This window comes from Oryzias latipes, chromosome 5 (assembly GCF_053564925.1).
Source record: "Oryzias latipes strain Hd-rR chromosome 5, Olatipes_Hd-rR_3.1".
In the NCBI taxonomy this organism is placed as follows: Eukaryota; Metazoa; Chordata; class Actinopteri; order Beloniformes; family Adrianichthyidae; genus Oryzias; species Oryzias latipes.
The window spans coordinates 35,117,319-35,124,375 of NC_136241.1; the positions used below are offsets into that span (position 1 = coordinate 35,117,319).

At 43.4% G+C, this 7,057-nt stretch overlaps 1 long non-coding RNA gene across 1 annotated transcript; it reads left to right on the forward strand.

The window, feature by feature from the left end:
* Positions 1 to 5,010: 5,010 nt before the first annotated feature.
* On the forward strand, positions 5,011 to 7,057 carry LOC144992359 (uncharacterized). The gene is made up of 2 exons (XR_013656239.1): positions 5,011 to 5,142; positions 6,944 to 7,057. It is a non-coding gene; the product is annotated as an uncharacterized LOC144992359 (long non-coding RNA).

Genomic DNA, 7,057 nt, shown 5'->3' on the forward strand with positions numbered 1-7,057 from the left:
GGAGATTCTGTATGTAAAGGAAGACGTCACAGTGTTTGTCAGGTGTTTTGGCCCGGAAGGGCAAAGGGTTTTGACCGCAGTACCGCACGAGCGTAAGAACGCAGGCTGGTCAATGTCACACAAGTATGTATGCAAAATGACAGAAAATAAATGTCAATGTGTCGCCATACAAATGAGAGTGGACATTAATGACTGGAGCAAACACATGCGTGTCAACCTCACCCTGGGTCAAAACATTCTCAGTAGCTGAGTTGTAGGCTTAGCTCCTTCAACAATAGTCAAAACCTGGCTGTATCTGTGGATTACTTCTTCTCGTTTGGCACTGAGCGAAGTAAAATGACGCAAAAGAGGTCGGCTGCTGATTGAGGTGGGAGAGCGTCGGGCCGGAGGTGGAAGTTTGTTGGGAACTGCGATGCCGAAGATGAACAGGGCGGAGGATCAGAACGCTGGACTCCTGGACGATAATTGGATTATTTGACCGCTGGATCACTGGATTTATGGAACATTATTCCACGGACGACAGAACGGCACTCAACGCATGAAGGTACCGGTGACTGACTGTAGCGCTACACTCATGACATTTGCAATGTGTGCACACAGTAGAGCATAAATCCAATGCATTGGTTACTAAAATTAGGAAACTACTAGCGTTTCGTTTATTCGCCTGTGTGTTGGGGGCTGTTGAAACGACCAGCTGCAATTATGGAGTCGACTGACACGACGTCGGGTGTGAACGTCAATGCGCAAATTGACAAACTGGACAGCGCTGAGTGTGATGAAACACAAACTCAAAAACGCGTGGTAAAACTTTCAGCTAAGGCTCTCGCTAATGAGCTGGACAGATTACAATCAAGTAGAAATGCCAAATTAAACAAAGCGGCTAATATTAGGAGATCTATAGAGGGGTTAATATTGAATCATGATAAAACACAGGTTAAACGTGCTCTTGAGCAGCTGATTGAAATGAAAGATGATGTGAAAAATGTGCATAATGCTTTGTTGGTTCTACTGCCTTGTGATGAGAAAGAAAAACATGATATATGGTTTAAAGCAAAATTGTTGTCTGTTAATGAGTGTATTGCTAATGCAAAATTATGGGTTTCACAACATGATGAAAATGTCAAAGGAGGATATTCTGTGGATGAAATTAATCCTGAAGATAGTATTTCTAATATTAGTAAGCATTCAAGCCACAGGAGCCAAAAGAGTGGCAGGTCAAGCACCACATCCTCTGCTGTCAGAAAGGCTGCTGCAGAGAAGGCCGCACTTGAAGCTCGTGCAGCAGCTTTAACAGCCAAGCATGCTTTGGAGGAGCAAGAATTGCAGATAAGAAAAAAAAGGGAACTGCTTGATTTGGAAGCTGAAATAGCTGCATCAACTGCTAAATTGACTGTTTTACAAGCTTCAGATCATGAAAGTTATTTTCAAGGTCCCACTGATGGCATGAATTCTTACGTGGAGAAGGAGAAGCAAAAGGAATCCATCAAGACATTAAATCCTTTGGCAAAGGAGCATCAATTTGAGCTACAGAAACATACGAGTCTACTGGATTCAACAAAATGGTCATCTATATCCACCAAAGGATTATCAAAGGATGTGCGACCTAAAGAAATGAATCGACAGACTGCACCCGCATCACAGCCTCCATACAGCTATAATGAACCACATCAGGAAATTGGATTTGGGACATCTCATCATTTTCAACATCAAGAAACAGCTCAATCTTCAAATCATCATCAAATCAATCTTAATCAGCCTGGAGAAATACTGACCATTATGCACAGACAAAATGCAATAACAGAAGCTCTGGTGCAGCAGCAACATCTGATGACTCTTCCGTCACGAGACATTCCAACATTTGATGGAGATCCTCTTCAATACAAGACATTCATAAAGGCTTTTGAGCAAGGAGTGGAGGAAAAGGCTGCAAAGGCAGATTGTCTCTACTATTTGGAGCAGTTCACCAGAGGTCAGCCATGTGAATTGGTTCGCAGCTGTCAGCACATGGCTCCAGAGCGTGGTTACAAGATAGCAAAGGATCTTCTTCAAAAACATTTTGGAAACCAGTATAAAATTGCAAGTGCCTACATGGAGAAGGCTCTTAACTGGCAAGTAATAAAATCTGAGGATGTGAAAGCACTTCAAGCTTATGCTTTGTTTTTAAGGGGATGCTGTAATGTGATGCAGGAGGTTCAGTATATGCAGGAACTGGACATGCCAATAAACATGAGAGCTATCATGTCAAAACTGCCATTCAAAATGAGGGAGCAATGGAGAACCATAGCTCACGACATAATGGAAACAACCAATCAGCCAGCTTCTTTCGTGGATTTGGTTGTGTTTATTGAACGACGTGTCAGCATACTCTCCGATCCATTGTTTGGTGAGATAAGAGAACCATCTGGTGTTACTGGAATAAAACCTTTTTCTGTCTTTAAGTCACAGCCCAAAGGCAGAATAAAAGGAAGTGTGATGGCCACCACTGTAACACCTATGGAGACGCATGAGAGAGCTAGTGAAACAGTATCAGAACCAGAAAGGGAAAGGAACCCTAAATGTCTTTGCTGTGAACGCTGTCATACTTTGGAGGAATGTAAACAGTTCAACAGAAAGAAACATAAAGAAAAGATTCAACTCTTGAGAAGCAAAGGGATTTGTTTTGGATGTCTTTGTGTGGGACACATGAGCCGTGAGTGTATCAAACGTCTGACATGTAAAATGTGTGGGCAAACCCATCCAACTGTGCTTCACATTAAACAACAATCATCACCAGAGCCACAAGGGACCTCTAACCAACCCACTTCACCCAAAACATGTGGACATACAGGGGCCGGTCAGGACCGTTGCGTATTATCCATTCTCCCTGTGAAGATAAGAAGTGTTAAAGGAAACCACACAGTTAAAACATATGCATTTCTGGATCCAGGAAGTTCTGCAACATTTTGTTCAGAACATCTAATGCAACAGTTGAGAGTTACAGGAAGAAAAACAAACTTTCTTTTAAGCACAATGGGACAGAAAACAGTGGTCACAGCCTATTCATTGACTGGTTTACAAGTTTCTGGGTTGAACAGCGACAAATTCCATGTTCTTCCAGAAGTTCTCACCCAAAGGGAAATGCCAGTAACTGTTGACAGCATGGTTACACCTGAAGAACTGGCAAAATGGCCTTATTTGTCCAAAGTTGAATTCCCACATCTATCGGCAGACGTCGGCTTGTTGATTGGAACCAACGCCCCCAAGGTATTAGAACCATGGGAGGTTATAAGTAGTTGCGGAAATGGTCCGTATGCTATTAAGACGGTGCTGGGATGGGTGGTTAATGGCCCACTGACTGGTAACAGTGGTGCTTCAAAGGGGAAGTTACCCATGGCTCTTGTAAACAAAATCTCTGTATGCAAACTTGAAGAAATGTTGGTCAAACAATATAATCAAGATTTTAATGAAAGAAACTTGAAAGAAAATGGAATGTCCAGAGAAGATCTCAAGTTTATGGAAATCATGGAGCACTCAGCAATTCTTCATGGAGGAAGATATTGTTTGAAATTGCCCTTTAAAACCAAGGAAGTTTTTCTGCCTAATAACATTGCAGTGGCAAAACAAAGAATTCAAGGGCTAAAGAAGCGATTTCTAAACAATAAAAGGTTACACCAGGAGTACACAGAGTATATGAAAATGTTAATCAGTCAGAGCTACGCAGAACAAGTACCAGAGCATCAACTGTGTGCCACAAGGGGAAAGGTGTGGTATATTCCCCACCATGGAGTTCACCATCCAAGAAAAGGATCCCTTCGTGTGGTGTTCGATTGTGGAGCCACATTTCAAGGTGTATCTCTGGAACATGGTGACATACAAGCCATGTTCCATCAAGCCAAAGTTGCGGAAGAAGATCGAGATTTTCTACGCTTTCTATGGTGGCCGGATGGGAACATCACGCAGGACCTCAAGGAGTATCGGATGACCGTACATTTGTTTGGAGCTGTGTCATCTCCTAGCTGTGCGAGCTATGCCTTGAGGAAAACTGCTGATGATAACAAGTCTGAAAGTTCAGAAGAGGTGGTTCAATCAATCAAGCAAAATTTCTATGTGGACGACTATTTGAAGAGTTCTGCTACAGAGAGAGAAGCCGTCAAAATGATAAAGGATCTCACTGCTCTGTGTCAGAAAGGAGGGTTCACACTGGAGAAATGGATCAGCAACAGTCGTGCTGTATTGCAGTCTCTCACAGCCAATCAGAGAGCCACCTACCTAAAGGAGTTAAATCTGGATAGAGATAAACTACCAGTGGAAAGGGTTCTGGGTTTACAATGGTGCGTGGAGACTGACTCATTTAGGTTCAAGATGGAGGTAAAGCAACAGTCTTTCACCAGACGTGGCATGCTGTCCGTCACAAGCTCGGTATATGACCCATTGGGTTTCCTGGCTCCCATCACCTTACTTGCTAAAATGATGCAACAAGAGCTCTGTCGCAGAGGTTGTGGATGGGATGATGAACTACCAAAGGACATCCTGCCTCAATGGAAATCATGGCTGGAAGACTTGGATCAGCTAACTGCATTCAGGGTGAAAAGGTGTTTTAAGCCCATGGAATTTGGAACAATAAAGCATGCTCAGCTACATCATTTTGCTGATGCCAGCGAAAAGGGATATGGAACTGTGACATACATCCGTATGTTGAATCATAAAAATGATGTTCAGGTTGCTTTTCTTCTCGGCAAAGCTAGAGTGACTCCACTGAAGGCTGTAACAATTCCCAGACTGGAGCTAACGGCAGCCGTTCTTGCTGCCAGAGTGGACTCAGTTTTGAAATCAGAGTTGGATTTTCTGGTGGAGGAATCAGTCTTTTGGACTGACAGCACGTCAGTGATATAATACCTGAACAATGAGGACAAACGGTTTCGAACGTTTCTGGCTAACAGAATTTCCACAATCAGAGAAACAACTGAACCCTTTCAATGGAAGCAAATCAGCTCTAAAGATAATCCAGCAGATGATGCATCAAGAGGAATGAAAGTCTCAAATTTCCTGAACAGCAGCAGGTGGCTGGAGGGTCCAGTATTTCTTTGGAGGCAGGAAGAGGATTGGCCCAAAACTGTGCTGGATGACTCAATGGATCCTGATGATCAAGAAGTGAGACAAGAGGTGACTGTAAACCTTATCAAGACTTCTGACATCTCTAGTCCAACTGACCAGCTCATTACATACTTTTCGGATTGGAGAAGACTGAAAACAGTAGTTGCCTGGGTTCTAAGACTGAAGGCAGTTTTGATGGATCGGTGCCAATTAAAGAAGCAGCTGAAGGCTACCGTGGATAAAGGCAGTCAGGAAAACTCAAGAGGAACTGATGGGAAAGGAGTTGCATCATCAACATCAAAGTGCAGAACTCTGACACTGGATGAATTGTCAGCTGCAGAAGACGCCATAATCCGTTACTGTCAGAGACAGAAATTCGGACCAGAGATTACTTCTTTGTCATCTGGAAAAGATACAGTGAGCCGCCAAAGTTCTATATATCGATTGGACCCAGTTCTGGACGACGGGCTTTTGAGAGTTGGAGGAAGACTGAGCAGAGGAGCAATGCCAAAGGAAGCGAAGCACCCTCTGATTCTTTCTAAAGACCAGCATATTTCCAAGCTCATTCTCAAGCACACTCATCAGAACTTGGGTCATAGTGGACGAGCTCACACACTATCCAAAGTGAGAAGAAAATTTTGGATTACAAATGCCAACACCGCCATCAGGACTATCATTAGCGATTGCAGCTTTTGTAGACGCTATAATGGAAGAGCTGTGGAACAAAAAATGGCAGACCTGCCAAGAATGAGACTCCTTCCTGATCTACCACCATTTACAAATGCAGGGGTAGATTACTTTGGACCGGTGGAAGTAAGAAGAGGAAGGTCAACATGCAAACGTTATGGGGTCATATTCACCTGTATGGCAAGCAGGGCAGTACATCTGGAAGTAGCAGTCTCATTGGATACAGACGCGTGCATCAATGCCCTACGTCGTTTCATCAGCAGAAGAGGACAAGTGGAACATCTGACTTCAGATAATGGAACCAACTTCATCGGAGCAAATAGAGAACTGAAAGAGGCTCTCAAAGGGTTGAATCAGGACAGGATTCAAAGATCCATGGCTCAAGTTGGAATCCATTGGAATTTTAACCCACCAGCAGCTTCACACCATGGGGGGGGTGTGGGAAAGCATGATTCGCCTGGTGAGGAGAGTTCTCACTTCTGTTCTACATCAACAAAGGCTGGATGACGATGGACTTCATACAGTGTTTTGTGAAGTAGAGGCCATTCTGAATGACCGTCCTATTACTAAGCTCTCGGATGATATAAACGATCTGGAACCTCTCACTCCAAACCACATTCTTCTCTTGAAAGGAAAACCAGCTTTGTCACCAGGCTTGTTTGAAAAACATGATCTGTACATCAAGAGGCGTTGGAGACAAGTACAGTACATTGCAGACCTGTTCTGGAAGAGATGGACGCAAGAGTACTTACCGTTGCTTCAAGAAAGACAAAAGTGGAACGAAAGAAAAAGGAGTTTAACTCCAGGAGATATCGTAGTGATCATGGACTCTTTAACTCCACGTGGATCATGGCCTCTTGGAAAAGTTCTAGAAGTTTTTCCCGACAAACAAGGACTAGTGCGCTCTGTGAAATTGCAGACAAAGTCCAATATAATTGAAAGGCCAGTCACAAAACTTTGTTTGGTTCATGGGGTGTAAACTGGTTGTGATGTAATTTGTTTATCATGGCACTTATGGCTCCATTCTGCTTAAGGTATGAATTATTGTGTCAGTTGTCATCAACAATTAGGGGCCGGTGTGTAGGAGCCATAAATGTGATTGTAATTCACCTTACTGCCAGTAGGGAGATTCTGTATGTAAAGGAAGACGTCACAGTGTTTGTCAGGTGTTTTGGCCCGGAAGAGCAAAGGGTTTTGACCGCAGTACCGCACGAGCGTAAGAACGCAGGCTGGTCAATGTCACACAAGTATGTATGCAAAATGACAGAAAATAAATGTCAATGTGTCGCCATACAAA